Source organism: Seriola aureovittata, chromosome 14, assembly GCF_021018895.1.
Source record: "Seriola aureovittata isolate HTS-2021-v1 ecotype China chromosome 14, ASM2101889v1, whole genome shotgun sequence".
NCBI classification, from domain to species: domain Eukaryota; kingdom Metazoa; phylum Chordata; class Actinopteri; order Carangiformes; family Carangidae; genus Seriola; species Seriola aureovittata.
The window spans coordinates 4495715-4511530 of record NC_079377.1 but is presented as its reverse complement, the minus strand read 5'-3'; the positions used below and the strand labels follow the sequence as shown (position 1 = coordinate 4511530).

The 15816-nt window shown below is 41.5% G+C and overlaps 1 long non-coding RNA gene across 1 annotated transcript in view; it reads right to left on the bottom strand.

Moving 5' to 3' along the window:
* LOC130181057 (uncharacterized) overlaps positions 1 to 15816 on the bottom strand; it is a 75022-nt gene that overhangs the window by 27651 nt on the left and 31555 nt on the right. The window lies entirely within an intron of this gene.

The window sequence follows — 15816 nt, the reverse complement described above, 5'->3', positions numbered from 1 at the left end:
AAACACACACAAAAAAAAAGAAATTTATTCAAATTTAATCTAATTAAAAAAAGAAAATTGCAACATTTGTGTTTACAAAGTAAGTTTTTTTTGATGCGCTGCGCTCCATCTTCAAGTGGGGAATGTTTGAAACTGTACTGTAAGTGTGCTTAATTAAAGTGGGCTGTGAAAATGTGCACTAATCAGATATGGTTGGTAACAAAGTCCATGAAATTACTAATTAGAATTTCATTAAAAGGTACTGCTTTATCATCTTAGGAAATCGTAACCTTTAAAACGCTTTCAGGAAGGCAGTATGCCTTTTTAAATGGGCTAAAAGAGAGAAACGGCTGGCTTTTGATGTAATATCTCATTTAGGATTTGAGCTAAATTGGACCATTTAAACATGTCATTGTTTTGGACGTAATTTATCAGACTAATTAATGACAGTTATTGCCTGAGTTGGGCGGCTGACAGAACACCAGGCTCCTGCAGGAAGAGATCACAAAGACAGCTTGGATGAAAACACACCATTAGGCGGCAGTTGCCAAGAACGAGAGCCATCCCTTTTTGATTTCTCCTTCTTAACAATCAATTTCAAAGTGCTGTGGAGGATACAGAACACATACAGTTGTTTGGTGCTTATTCTAATCCACGAGTGTAATTTACCATTTTACTATAAGGGTTTCCCAACAGCTCCAGTTCATAGAGATTAAATATTCATTCAAATTCATTCAGCACATTTTTCATTCCATCCTGGTAAGTAGTTTAAAGCTCGCATCCTATGGGCAGTATAGTGTGTCGTCCATGTGACTGCCTGGCTGATTACTATTCCTCCCATCAGTTGGTCAGGATGGGCTGTGTTAGTTGAAGGGATCATATGTCAGCACTCAGGCCTGTTTATCTGAAGGACAGAGACTCTGGAAGAAAAGACAATCTGTTCTTCTGCTAATGACTGCTTGATTTAAGCACCAAAGAGTTCACCCTTTTCTAACATAGACTCTCAAGAACAGAGAATAACAGGCAAACTGTCGACGTCGGGCAGATACGTGTAGAAAGCTGATTAGTCGATAGTTCACTGTGGTAACACCCATGAGTCAGAGGTGAGTACGGGTGAAAAGTGAAAAGTAATACTGTAGGTTTCCCCTGTGTCATGCCCTCTGCAGAGGTGCTGGCCTGCTGCAGATGTTGAGGAGGGAAAAGCCTCTGCAGCAGGGAGGTGCATTACGGGGCCAAAAATTGTCCGTTTAACTGGATTTCAGTTTTAGTCTGACCAAGTTCAAATGGAATCGGGAACCTGGAACTAAATCGGGAGTAAAAAAAACTGGGAATTCAATCTAATGCAAGACTCCCATTAAGTTAACTGCCAGTGTGGTGCAAAACAAGGCATGTTGGGAATGCAGCCGTTTAATTTGCCCTGCAGGCTTCATAAACCTTTTCCTTTGAAATACCAACCACGGTGGCAACACTCTGTCCTACATGTGTACACATGTAACATAGCACCAAATGTTTCTCATGGAACATAAATTCTCACAAGAGGAGCAACAGGATGGAAATAAAGGTAAAGGTGTTGAGAAAAAATACACAACTTTATTTTTCCATTTTATATTTCCATAAATTGGCTCTAACTGATAAAATGATGAAATTGATGAGCACAGATACTTCAGTTGATTGTGCTTGATGTCTGAACCAAATTGATGTCGTTACTCTGATTTGTGGCGCGCCCTGGTTCCTCAAGTGGAAACTAATTTGCACCTTTGCACGGGTGACACTCAGGCAGTAAGTGTGAGTGTGTCAGTACCTGTAATTAAAGCAGATGGTCAATAACCCTGTCAGGACTGTTAACAAAGTAGGGCCTCTACATGGTCCTAATTCCCTGCCCGGGTTGCAGAGCTGAGCTGTGCCTCGGCCAATTCCCCCTGGTGCGTTATTACAGAGGAGTTGTTTTTTCACTCCGTTTGGGCCTTATTAAAGCTGTGGCTACAATTAAGGCATACAGTAAACAGACTTGGTTGAGGACAACAGAGAGGACGTTAAGGCGACAGTCTCTGTGACATTCCAGATATGACCTGAAATGACTTGAAATGAAGCCTGCTAATACCGAGCTGCCTAATCTCCACAGCACAGGTACTCGTGTTTGAATGACCTTCAATCGGCCCACAAAAGGGAAGGGGTTATTTCCTCAATCATTTATTTTTTATCCTGGAAGCGGAGAAAGAAAGAAAGGGAGAGAGACAGAGAGAAAGGAAGAAATGAAAAGAACAAGTACACCATGGGAGGTCAGTAAATTAAAGCTGTGACAGATCTGTAAGTTAGTGTGCGGTTGGGCTTATATTTGAAAATAACCCAGTGAGATTCCTATTAGGCCATTTTCTCTTAACTACTTCCAAATTTGTGTTCCTTCTCCTTTAAATTGTGAGCACCACACTGAGATATGTGCTAAATACCAGCTGAGCAAAAAAAAAAAAAAAAAAAAAAAAAATCCCCATATCTGTCATTAAAAGGATCATAGAGTATAATCATCATTTTACAATTGGAACACATGCTGTAATAGCGCATTCAGCAGTCCTGTGCAGTCACTATACTTTCTGACATGATACTACAGCACATAATGCAGCCTGTAATTATCTGTTTCCTGAAGGTGGAGGGCTGCGTAAAACTGCCATGAGCTCCTGTGTGCCTTTCATAAAACGCTTTTCTCCTCTTTGGCAGTCACTCTCAGACTGACTCACTGGGCTTCGACAAGGAACTTAAGCAGGTTCACACCAGGAGGGGCAGTAGCACAGCAGCCGTCGGGTTAGGAGAACAAAGACGGGTAAAATATAGTGCACACCTACACAGGACTTACTGTACATACTGCTCTATATTCTTTCTCTTGCTCATTCATTTGGGAGAGGCATCAGATTGGACTTAATCACAAGCTTCCTGGCTGTAATATTCTGCACTTTTGACTTTGACTGGACTGCCATCATGCTCCCATCAAGCCTGCGTTAATTCAGGTTTAGCCGTGGCTCCTGTATGAGGCCTTTACATGACCCTTCATCCCCACAGACAACTGCGAACAGCCAGGAATACATGATACCCATATCTTTTTGTAGCGTGAGATTAAAGAATAAACATAATCAGCACAGGCGATAGAGCTGTTGTCCACTGCCTTATCTAAAAATACTCTTGCGAGACGTCATCATCCTACTACTCAGATTGGTGGAGGTACTGAAGCGCTTTCTTAATGATACAGCAAGTGAAGGTGGGGGGGGGGGGGGGGGTGTGTGTGTGTGTATGTGTGTATGCCTTTGCTTGTGGTGGTGGAGGTAGAGCAGGAGGAGAGAAAGAGAGGGTAAAAAAACATTAATTATTAGCCCCAGTGGGATCTCTTATATTCTGTCTAGCCTGGACAACACCAATTAATACAGCAATTATTATCCTGGCCCGTAGCACAGGGTTGACTAAGCTGGCTTGCCTTCTGACGATTATGGCGTGAGGGGGAGCAGCAGAAGAGAGGCATGCTGGAGCGAGATTATTCATCTCACACTAAACCCCTGCTTTTATGATGCATGGGTGATGGGGGAGATAGAGCCAAAGAGTAATTTAGTCTGCAAATTTCAACTCAGCATTACTGCAACACAATCTCCCTATAGATTAATTTCTGTTGGGTGTCATCTTTAGGGGTGTAGTGGAGCACCAATTCGATAAAGAATGAACCGCGCAGACATTTTCTCATATTTTGCCCTCCTCCGGAGTAACAAGCAGGCCTAAAGCTGTACTTTAAGTCTGAGACCCTCTAGATCCTGTGTGACAGGTGCACAGTTCACAGTGCTACTCCTTTTCTTATACCCCGAGGTCTTATTCTAGGCTGTGACCCAGCCCTGCACTGCATTCATTTCCTAAACATTGTCTTCTCCCCTCCCCTCTCTTGGCCCTGATTCCTCAGCAGTGGACGCAGATGTAAGCAATAGCTCCACCTAGTTTCTGCTGCGCCGCTCTCGCCAGTGCACTCCCTTTCAGAGCAGCACAGACGGCTGAATGAGGCTCGGATGAGAGGAGATCTGCCGTTTCAAATAAAATACTGCTCCCATATTATCCCCCTACTCCTGTCAAATTATCCACTGTGCTCTATTCTTCCTTATCATCTTTTTGGACAGGAGAGCTCTCTGTCTCTCTTGTTCTATTTTTGCGCCTCCCCGTCCTCGTCCCTGCTCTCCTGCAGTGACAGCCCTAGCAGGAGCATCTTAAGCACATATGCCCCTTTTCCCTGCAGCCACTGTAAAATCTGTGCTGACAGCCAATGAAAACAACACGGATGCTTGCATGTTATCTTGACATGGCCATGTTAAGCTTCGCTCTCATGATGCTAAATGGTCGTCATAAACCTTTTAAGATGTGCGCAGCCTAATATGGACTTTTATAAAAACATTATGCTGTGTAATATGTTTAGGTTCAGCAAGGACATACAGTAGGCAGCCACCGCTCACTGTCACAGAGCTCAGAAGTCAAGCACTTCATCAAAACAATGTGTGCGCTGTATTCAAAGAAGAAACAGCAAGGTGTTCACACAGATTCATGTACTCATGTTAAAGCAGATTTTAATATGGTAGAATTTATATATTTAAAATAATAGCTATTTTTTATGTTCCAAAATAATGTTCCACTGTTTCCTGCTCTCTAATCTATCTCTGCTTTTCTATGGGATCAATTGACAAAACAATTACAGTCTACAGGATCTTGTCTAACAAGCCCTTGGAGTACTAAGAATGATTAGATGGCGGGTATTACATGAGGAACCCATCTTTGGATTAGTGATGAACACAATAAATTCTGAAATAAGTGGAGGAATATGTACATCCCTTTCATGGAAGACGCTTAGGTGATTGCTGCCACGAGAGGATTTGTCAGCATAACACAGGATCTCAAACAATAATGTGTGTGTGATAGGACACCATGGAACACATTCATAGCCGAATTCAGTGCCTGTTGTGTAAATGGATTTCTCCTCCATGAAACCGAGCGAAAGGGCCAGAAAGAATTCTGCTTGGTTTCATCATCGTTTAGTTGAATACATTATAAACCATCCTCGCCATCATCATCATCAAAATCCAACAGCATTTGCGCCTTAAAGAAATGTTAAATCCAGGAAAATGTTTGCCTCCGAAAGATCACAGGCTTTAGTTAGTAATTGGTACGTGCTGCATGTTCTTTCCAGCAGGACCGTCATTTATTTACAGGGGTGTTGTGTTGCACCTCGGTACAGAAAACCGGCCAGGCCTCTAAGAGGAGGCGCTGTCATTGTCACTGTGAGGTGTAGGATAACAGCTCTTGAGCAGGTTGTAATTAGAGTGGCTGAGGTGTAATGAGGGTGCAAGATTCCTGCTCCTGCAGCCGGTGCCAAACTGGACCGGGGCGCTGATGGCACACCACTGAGTGGCATCCCAGCCAGGGCAGGGTTGCCACTTCGCTGTCTCTACAGTCTGTGACTTGGAGCTGCACTGTGGACACCTTAGAAAAGGCTGCATCATATCAAAGTGAAGTCACTGAATATTTTTCACATTAGTTTCTCAGCTGAGCTGGAGTGGTTCCCAACAGGTGGTAATGTTAATAATAATAATGATTCTGAGGAATAATAATGGAGTTATTAAAGTGATTCTCAAGTGGGGAAGCGAGGCAGTGCTTTGGCTCAAAAGTCATGTAAGACGTGAAAGAATTTGCGGTTTACTGACTGACTCGTGAGCGAAAATGTTTGTTCATCCTGGATGTTGTTTGAACACACAACACTTTCTGGCCAACTCGTCTTTTCCTTTGGTCACATTTTAATTTGTGTTCACAGGACGTGTGCGGTGCACCTCCCAACACACACAGAACACGCACGCACACACACACACGCCTCTTTTTGCACTCTTGGCAAAATGAAAACTTCTGTCGGAGTCAGATTGAAATTTATATCAGTTTGTCAGGCGCAAGCCAAAAATGATCTTACTGCACATTATTTTGATAAGTTTGGTGCCAGAGATAGAGAAGAAATGGAGGAAAGAGGGAGGAAAGTACCCCACACTCCACACACCAGATAAGTGCAGAAGCCAAGATTCCTCTCGCTGCTCCATCAGTAAGTGCTCAACCTGACCCTCAAAAAAATAAAAAACCTTTTGGTGGAGATGCCTCTTTGCATAATATTCCACCCCCAGCTAAACTCTCTAAACTGCACGCAATTTTCTCAGGGAAGAAAAAGCATCAATCACTCTGAAAATTTTCAAGAACAATCCAGCTGCAAAGTGGGGTGTGATTATTCAATACTCAAACAGCAATGAACTAATTCTGTTTTTTCTCATGTGCTGGTTCTTTACACTAATATTGCTGTGTGTGTGTGTGTGTGTGTGTGTGTGTGTGTGTGTGTGTGTGTGTGTGTGTGTCTGCTTGTATTACTAACTGTACTAACTGTGTGCCAGGAGTTTGTCAAAGTACAAACTGCTACTACTGTACGTGATTGAACTTTTAAATTACTTTGTGAGCACTTCTCCATCTAAAACTTTGGCAACAACACAGCTGAGGAATCGTAATGAGATGAGGGGGAGAAAAAAAAAGTCATGTCAATAATGTGTTGATATATCATTTTCTGCCCTTTGTTTATTTATTTTTTTAATGAAGAGAAAGCCTTTATCTGCGGCTGAACCACCACCATGAAATTCTTTTCTTGGCTGTATGTGGAGTCGACCACAGTGTAACACAGTTACACCATGTCAGAGCTGCAGCACAGAGCAATGCGACTCATTACCGCTCGACTAGAGAACGTAACCACAATAAAACCACCCCCCTTTCCACCGGGGCGGGCGGCGGGGGCAGCTGCTCTATTTGTACCTGGCTCCATGGGTGAAAGGAGTGGGCGAGCTGCGGTGCTACTGACGGGGTTAAGTAAGGGTTCACTTTTAGTGCATTCTAATGTTGTAGAATATGAAATACTATTACATGAAAATGATGATAATTCAGGCTCATAACGTACTTATTCCTTACTGTATTCTTCACTGGGTGGGATCATTTTTATATGGTGCATTCCAGCTAGAAAAGCAGTTTACTCCTGCATCTGTCTGGAGGGGTGGGGCATGTGCTGATCCAGTCAGGGACAGACATTTTCCTCAGGTCCTGTGGTTGGGCTGGTGGGAGCAGACCCCCACAGGCCATAAACTCCATAATGTAGGCCATCACAGCAGCTAGCCCGTGTAAGTGTGACTTCTGAGGGGCTTCCAAAATACCACGGCAGAGCTTTCATTTCCCCACCGCTCGCCAGGCAGCTGCAAGAATGTCAATACGAATGAAAGAATGTCTCGGGAAAATGTCGAGAGGATTAATCAACACCTGTACTCGGCGGATATGGATTTACAAATGGTTCTAGACTAAGAGACAGTACGCAAAGCAAAGCAATGCAAAGCAAAGACCCCGGGATTCATCATTCTTTGCATTCATCACATTGTGAGCAGAAACGGATGAAGTTTGTTCTACCAGGCAGAGGCTTGAACTGAGAACAGAAAAATGTTATTTGTCGTTTGTCTTTAAACATTGTGCAGCGACACACATGTCAGAGTTAATGTGAAACGTGACGCGGGGGGGGGCCTTCAGTGAGGTGACACACTGAATATGAAGCGTGATGGGGCCTTTTGATGACAGCATATGCATAAACATTAGTTTATGATTATTATGTGAATTATTCGTTATTAGTGGAAGTACATGTACTTAGTTACTTTTCACCACTGCAAATGTGTACAACATTAACAAAACAATTAGTGATTATGTCTCAGCAATAGTTCAATAATTCACTGTCTTTCAGCTACCCTATGAAATAATGATATTGAGTCATGAGATATATTATTCTATTCTTTGAATGAATTTGAATTTATTAAGAGCAAATACTGACAAATGAGACGTGAAGCTAAAGAGCGAATACTGTTACCATGATGTTTAGTGTTGAGCTACATCAAAACATTTTCCTCTCATCATCACTGTTTTAAATTTCAATTTTCCAAACTCATGACCAGTTTTACTCTTTTCTTTATGTGTTGTATGCCCGCTCTTCCAAAAGTCTGCACCCAAACACATGAAAATAATAGGTATCACAAATGTGCTTATCAGTGTTTACACCTATTACTTTCACACCTATTATAATGAACAAATTACACTGCATTAGTGCGCCAGATGCATTTTGTGACCCTAACACTGAGTAATATACAGCTATGTTGTCTGTGCTGATATGTAGCGAGCAGATGATGTTATGAGGTGATAATGACCAAGCCGGGGTAATTGCTCTGCCAGTAGGAGACCTGTAATCACTGTGCTGTGATTATGTAATGGACGCTGCTGATACGGACCAGGTGAACCCAGAGTGAGTTGATTCATTTGAAGCATCCACAACAGGGACTTCATTTACATGCACACAAGAATCAAGATTACACTGCCATTAAGACAATAAAGGCAGTACAATGGGACCTACAGCATGTAAACAACATACTGATTATGTCAGAGCTATTATACTCTTAATGTGAGAACACGTGATCACCGTCATTCATCTGGAGTACAATGTTGTTTAGAATTCTTTGCAGATGATCAGATATGCATTTACCTTAATCAATTTTCTTAAAGTCTGTGTTAAATATGCTTAAGTGATGATGCTTCATTTACTTAATCATAGCTGGCTACTTCATCGAGTCTTGTTAAGCTTAATAACAACATTGTCTTAGTCAGGCTATTGGTGATCAATATAGTACAGCTTGCATGTCAATAGAACCAGTGCAATGCTTATACAATTCAAAGGATGAGTGGTGATATCAAATTCTATATTTTTTATTTTTGTCAACAAATCCCATGAAAGAACCAAAACCAACAATGAATTGATCCTACGAACAGGTATTGTCTGTGGAGCCAAAGCCTGATATTCCTCTGTGCCATTGAGCTCTATTGTTGTACATGAACACATCAGCACACCACACCACAGCACCGGCTGACATCTTCCTTCATTATGATGAACACTGTAACTGTAGTTTATCTTGAGTCAATCCAACATACACTGTCCTGCTATTGTAAATACTCAGAACACCAAATGTGTATTAATCTCTAGCTGAAAATAGTCCCCAATAAATACATATTATCTGAGTGATTATTGCTAAAAACTACAACACCCAGCTGCTTTAGGAAATCCCTGAGCTTTTTTATAAAAACTATATTTGTGATTCAAAGATTTATATGTTCAGAAGTACACACAGCGAATAAGTTGGAGAGCACTGAGAGACAGACTAATGATTTGCTGGTCTTTTTATGGGATTTGTTGACAATGAGAATGACAGGGAATAACAGCAGCCTTATCCTTTAATATGATGGGTGATATTCATATATACTTTTATTCAGAAAATGTTCAGTCTTGGAATAGTTTTCAATGATAATGATTAATATTGATCGATACTTAAAGTGGTAGTCAGGTTGTGTGAGGTACTTATCTATAGTCACTGTATTACCTGCAGTGGATTCAGATGGGTGCCCTCTCAGTTTTGAAGTGTACACTTTATTTTGAATATTTTTATCACTTTATCTTGCTGTCCAACAGCCCTTTCCTTTGGAACTATATTTTCTCAACCGTTGAACTGCCGTATTACTACACACAGGCACACAGCACACACAGTATTACGCCACAGATTAGTTTTCTGAGTAAGATGGAGTTGAGCGTAAGTACGCTTGTGTGTAGGAATATGGTAGAACAGCATTTGAGAAAATGTAGTGGCTAAAACACGTTTATGCGGCTGGCCCCGCCCACAGCAGCACAACACTCATGTCTACTTCTCCAAACGGAGAGGGCGCCGATCCGAATCTACTGCAGGTAATACACTGATGTTGTACAAGTACCTCACACAGCCCCACATCAAATAACCCGAACTATCCCTTTAAGTCATTTCGTTCACTGTATAACTGTGTGTACATGTGTGAAAGTCATTGTCAAGCAAGCGAGGAAGCCATGAAAGGTACTTGTGCAACTAAAGAGACTTGAAATATGTGTTAGGAACAAAATGCCAATAGGCCTTCTGCTGTTATTACCCCGAACAATAAATAAGCAAAGCAAACCAAGAGATCTCAATCTCCAGCAACTCAGCTACATCACTTGCACCCAATTGCCTTTTCACCTGTGTGTAAGATGAAGGTCAGAGTGGTGAGAACGCTGAGCAGAGCTCGACCTCCCTCATACCGGCAGACACTGGACCTCTCTCACCCCGTCTCACCCTTCACTGATCGGACACTATCCGTCTCCCCAAACGGGAGGATCCCCGATTCCCAAGCAAGGTGCAGCACATTGCTTGTCACTGCCCACCTCTTCATTGCTTGCACCTGCTAAAACATTTGAGGTATTTGAGCAGCAGGGCAACACATTTGCTTTTCATTTAACCTGCCTTTGGAGACCTTTGAAGCACATAATAGCAGAGCAGCGTAGGTCCCCCTCCCACCCCCCTTAATCATTTACCTAGTAAAGGCGCATTCTCTGCAGCTAACCCATCAAGCGGAAAACGAGTTTGGCCCGCTATTTCTCTCTCCCTCCCTTTTCCCCCTCCCACCTTTCCTCCCTTGCTCTCTCTCCCTCTCTCTCTCTCGGCCTGTTTTGCTCTGTGTGTGTCACTCCCTCCCCTTTCCCATTGTGAAACCCTCATGCAGTCGCTCACTGACTCGACTGTACGTGAATGAGGGAGGCACGAAGCCAATTGTTGGCCACGTCTGGGCGTGAAAGGTTTCAAGAGATGGTGTGGCTGGCAGCCCATTGATACAACATGGCTAATTATCTTTTGCGTCCAATCATGAGGAAATTTATTGGCAGAGGGAACGCAGCCTTTGTATTTTGGGCAAGATAATGAGACTTGTGTGCTTTAACAAGGAACATGAAAAAGATCTGGTTGTAAATTCAACTTGGGAATGGAGCCAGATTTGGCCTAAATGTTTAATCATCTTCACTGATAATAGCATATGCTTTAATTTTTACTTGTGAATGTCCTTATTAGACAGATGGGGCTCTGTGTGTGTGTGTGTGTGTGTGTGTGTGTGTGTGTGTGTGTGTGTGTGTGTGTGTGTGTGATCGTGTGTGTGTGTGTGTGCGTGCGTGCGTGCGTGTGTGTGTCTGCGTCAAAGGGGGGGAGTGTAGAAGCAATTAGAGTAATTCTCTCACAACTGTAATTTGATTATTATGTATTGGCTTTTTGAGTTCTGTGAACTTGGTGGGAGATATAAGAAATATTTCTGACAAATGAAAGAGCTGTTTATGTTTTACATTATCCTCTAATCAGAACCACTAAAGTGAATGTCTGGTTCGGATGATTTGGGCCAATCACATGGCAGCTCAGCAGCAAAAGCCAAATACACACTGAATAAACACTGATGTGATGAAATGCTCCACAGTGGAGGCAGATGAATCCCTGGCAGTCACACACTAACTGTCCTCACCTGCGAATGCTCACCTGGACCTGGGAACTTTTAACACACATTATTAAACACATTAAAGACACAGTCGAGAATCGGAAGATGCCTCGCTGGAGAATGCACTTAGGAAATGCCACATGGCAATTTGCCCCACCAGCTAAGGTTATTTGTATGTTGCAATCCATGTGGCTGTGTGCAACAACAACAGCAGACTGGAAGAGGATGTTCCTGTTACAAACAGCTGGGGTAACAGATGCAGGTCTGCATCCTGCTTGCAGCAGTGCACCAGAAATATTGCTCAGCACTCTTAAATGTCTGCTAGATAATGTGGGTAATTATTTGTTTCTTGGAATAATGTATATATCTATTTATATGTTTACTGTAAACAGAATGATTCAAAATGTGAAGCAGACAGGCATTGCTGATAGAGCCGAGTCCAGTAAAGTGAGGAAGTGAGGAGTCCTGCTCTGTGATCATCGACTAATGTAAATGTGAACATAAATGTTTATTCTGGTTGAGTGTGTGGAAGAGTACCATACTCTTCTTTATGTCACCTGATTTTTGTGGTGCAGGGTACATGTGAAGTAAAGTGCACTGTGCACAGTGCTGTAAATGTGCAGTGCATCTAAAGTGCACATGCAAACAGTGTGGGATTAGATAGAATCCATTATCATACTTTATCAATGGGTGTGTCAGGGGCTGGTAACAATCATGGCCAATCAGCTCTCCCCCTCTGTGATGTACTGACAAGTCTGGAAATGGAGTAAAGAATCCAGAAGAACTTCTCCTCAAAGGAAATTTCTCCAGAATATGCAAAGTTGCAAGTACAAAAATACAGAAACCCCAATAAGCTGCCAGAAGCAGAGGATAGTATAATTATATTATTGTGTTTTATGTTACATATAAGCGATTGTGCCACTAAACAGCAGTTCAAAGTTTAATTTGTCACATGCCCGAGTACAATGTACAGTAAGCACAGCAGTGAACTTGGGCTTGGATTCGACAGCAGGGCTGAACTTTTCTTTTCAGTATTATGAAAAATATCACATATGACCAGATATTGCGAAATTCTATCTATCAAATATTGGCCCAAGCCTATTGCAAACTCATGCCATGGAAGGGCATCTGTCCAAAATATCCATGCAGTAATAAATGATCTAATAAACAGACACGTTATGCAGTATGATCTGTTGTAGTGACACTATTTACAATAAATTAAGGAAGAACGTGTGCAAGTACCGAAAAATTGGTAGTATAACGGTAAATGAAACACTTTTAAGGGCCCCAGTTACCACTGTGTTAATCTTAAAGATGCAGGAAGTATATAATGTGTCCAACAACACCAAAATCATCTATAACAACTACAGAGTAAGACTGCATAACAATGGTTGTAATTGTTAGGCACAGTTTTCTCATACTACACACACAACAGCAAAATACTGTACAATACTTGAAGGAGAATTTGAAGGAAAATTTGGAAAACGTACAATTCCAGAGAGGAGTTTAGGAATAACACTCTCTCTGGTCAGACACTGCCCAAGCTGCAGTTATTTACATGTTTTTTTTTTTTTTGTGCAACCAGGAAAAATTAATCCTCAAGAGTTTTTCCTTGAGACATAAAGTCAAACAGTATGGGTCTGCTTTTCCTTGATCGATATGGTAGAAAAATGTCATGAAAATCAGACGTGAAAAAGTAGTGCTGATGTTGGATCTCTGTGGAGAGTATATGAAAATGCTCCTAAAACGCTGTTTAAAGCAGGGCTAAGCCTCCAAAAGTTTCTTCACTACTTGAAGAACATGCTGTGCAATAGGTGTATTAATGGTCACAGAAAACCAAATAAGGAAAATACTTGGCCAATTACACATTCAAATAAAATCAACCTTAAAGAAAAATAGCCCAACTAGTTCTTGTCTAAAGTGAGTGGCTGAGCCAATCGTCTTTGATGGTTTCAAGTCAAAGAAAATATCGTCTGTACTGAAATCAGTAGCAGCTCGGTAGAGTCCTTCTGGGCCATCAAGGCATATTTGCTCCATCACTCCATTGTTCAAGACTCAAATCCACATTTAAATCCTCTCGCCTTTGTCTTCTTCCAAGTCACATGGCTGCCTCCCACTCTGAAAACTCTGTCAGCCATTCCAACCAACAAGGCTTAAAGGAATAGATAGATAGGAATAACTACAAGCAGCTACAATTATCCTAAATGTAAAATGTCATAACTGGTGTAGGTTCAAAGCTCAATGTTAAATGATCCTAAATTTAAGACGCTTTTCATTGTTAACAACCTTTCTGTCCAATAAACTTCTCTGGAAAAAGCAGAGAATTAAAAATAGCCACTGGTTCATTAAAACCCACGCATCAATAAAAACTTATGAGACAAAATAAACATTAAGGGGAAGTTACAGGCTTTCTGTCCACATCACTAAATGTCAGTGCCCTCAGTCCTCATGGCGCTATCAATGTCAGTCACATCTCCTCGCTCACATTTTACCAGGGCCCTTGAGTGGTTCTCTTTAATGCTCAATTTAACACAATCACAGTATGAAAGAAGCACCTCAGCCACCTGGCTCTTTCCTTCGGGAGAAAACCAGGATCAAACTCTTGACCCTGGTAACTAAAATTGTTATGCCCCCTTCCAAATGAATCTGATATGCATGCTTACTTAACATATCACCTTTCCTCATTTCCATAGGTCCTGCTTCATTTAGGTATTTTTGTGGGGTGCAGTTAACTTGCTAGCAATGCTACTGCTCCTTCTGTCCATCAGAACTAATGCACAAAGGCATTAATTTATATGTCTTCACAGTTTCTGACAGGCATATGTGTGAAAGTAGATGTGAATAAAGAGAGTACAAAATAAAAAAAAAATGAATTCAGCATTTCAAGTCTACATCTGTGGTTGTTCAATAATCTAAAAAGTATGTCATAGTCTCCTAAAGACCACTTTAATGAGGCCAAGCATTACTGCCCCCAAGAGAAAGAACAGATATTTCCCCTTTGGTATGTGTTTATGTTTATATGCATGACTGTTTCTCTCCCGGTTATGTCAACCAAAACCAAAGGGCTTGTTAAAAAGGGCCAATCTTCATGTTATCTATAAATCCCAAATAATAGGAAATGGGTAAAAAAAAAAAAAAAAAAAGAAGAAGAAGATGAAAAAGGGACACGGGGCTTAAAATCAAATAAATCACACCTGGATCCTTGGTAAAAACTGGCAGAGCGCTCCTTATATTGCACTCAAATTACTCCATTTGTTCCCTAAGATATTTTAATCCCGACTGACCTCAAACTTCCCATGAACCAGGGCCTGAACAAAAGGCCGCCCACTGTCCGTGCAGTAAATCTGTTGTCTCCCTTCTGGGCCCTCAACAGGGGATCATAGATCAGCACTGCTCTGCAGCTTGCTTCAATTTACTCAATTAACTCTGGTGAAGCACTTGTAAGTTCTGCAGATGTTGGTTTATTATCGAGGCCTAAAATGTACAAGTGGGTTCAGGAGCCCGGGGTTGTGGCAAGGTTCACAAAGGGGGGGGAAGGGCAAACTAATTTCAAGCCGTAGTTTTTGAAAAGAACATAGATTATGATAAGTAATGGTGCATGTGGATCTGCACAGCTTTGTGTGACTGTTGCATATTCAGGTGTGTCTGTTCTTTAAGGCATTTTGGCAAAGTAGCTTTACAGAGAAACAATTTAAATCTTTACATTCAGATATTCAAAGGTGGTTTGACAGAGCCATTGGAATGATAGAGAAATCCACTAAAGATAAGCACACACAATGTAAATTATTTCCGCTGTTGCAGCTGTTAGACTTCCAACCAAGCTCTCTGAATAAAGTTCTCTGAAGATCTTAGCCACATGAAATGGCTTAGTCCCTCCACCTGAATCATTCGCTGATGACAAACCTCAGGAGGCTGGCCATAAGTCATGATCACAGTGTTATTGCAATGCTTACAGTTATCTCAGAAATGACCTCGCACCTAAATAATCTGTAAAAATGTTTTACATATTTATCACCCCAGTTATCAGAAAATCTCTGATTTGCTAAAACACAAAGCTGAATTTCTTATCTGCTTCTAACCTCTCCTGGATAAATCAAACTAAAACTGACATGAGGAATTTAAAGTATACAGTAAGGAGGATGTTAATATTAACCAGGTGTGGTTACCATCACCATAAAACATCCTGCCGACACCATCCATGTGTGCCCATATATTTCCTCGCTTGGCCAACTACATTTCAATTAAGAGCGGCAACACAGGATGACATTCATAGTGCTTTAAAATAAGGTTTTGACAAATTATTTTCCTCTGTCAAGCTAATATGCTAACTGCAGGCTTGGCTCTATTGAGCGAGGGCTTATCTTTCTGCAGTCGGTGAGTCACAGGCCAAGTCAAAGTTGGGAGGCTCTGCAC